This window comes from Mercenaria mercenaria, chromosome 6, assembly GCF_021730395.1.
Source record: "Mercenaria mercenaria strain notata chromosome 6, MADL_Memer_1, whole genome shotgun sequence".
Lineage (NCBI taxonomy): Eukaryota > Metazoa > Mollusca > Bivalvia > Venerida > Veneridae > Mercenaria > Mercenaria mercenaria.
Genome location: NC_069366.1, coordinates 9079898 through 9080842, shown reverse-complemented (window position 1 = coordinate 9080842; position 945 = coordinate 9079898).

Sequence of the window (945 nt, the reverse complement as noted above, 5' to 3'; positions counted from 1 at the left end):
GTTCCGTTTGACTTATCACTTTCCTGTAATTTTATTAAATGTGTATCAGTTGATTTTATTAACAGTCAATCATTCAGTCATGTATCAAAGTAATGGTGGGAAATGCAGTAATTTTCTGCTATCTGTAGAAACTAGTTTCACCTTTAAGGTAAATCACCCTTAAAAGAACGTGTCACCTACTGACTGCAGGTAATCCTCCTATGAAGTTATTTTAGTTACCTTAGTCATCTGTTGTTCAATTGTTGTCACTGTATTAAGTTTGAAGGCAGTGCGACATTAATTTCAAACCCCAAAGAACAATAAGGGTCATCTACAGAAATCTGGCAATTATCCTATCCGGTGTGACAACTGAGGCCTTGGCATTTTTTATCTTGATACCATTTTTTGTCTTAGTGTCACATTGACTGACATTTGACCCCAAAACAATATTTATTACAACAGGCCTAAGCATTTAGTTATAAAGCAGAGAACTTTTCTAGTCTCAAGATCTCAATGGCCTTGACTTTCTGACCAGTTCATGGGAAGAAGTTTTTTAAAGATTTTCTATTTTTAGCTCTAGTGAGCCCCTTTTAGGGCAAATTGCATCCATTTAAAAAATCAGAAGAAGACCTTATACTGGTGCTACAAACTAAGTTTGCTGAAGATCCATCAAGAGGTTCATGGGAGGAAGTTGTTAACAAGAGGGTCATGATGACCCTAGATCGCTCACCAGAGTAATATGAGCTACATGCTTCAAATGTCAAACTGATGATTTTTAGAAATTTTTTGGAAGATTTTCCTATGTACAATCAAGTAACCCCTGGGGCGGGGCTAATTTTACCCCGGGGGGTCATGATTTGAACACAGTTTGTAGAAGTCTACTAGGAAATGTTACATATCAAATATCTAAGATCTAGGCCTTCTGGTTTATTTTTAGCAAATTTATGAAGATTTCCCTATGTACAA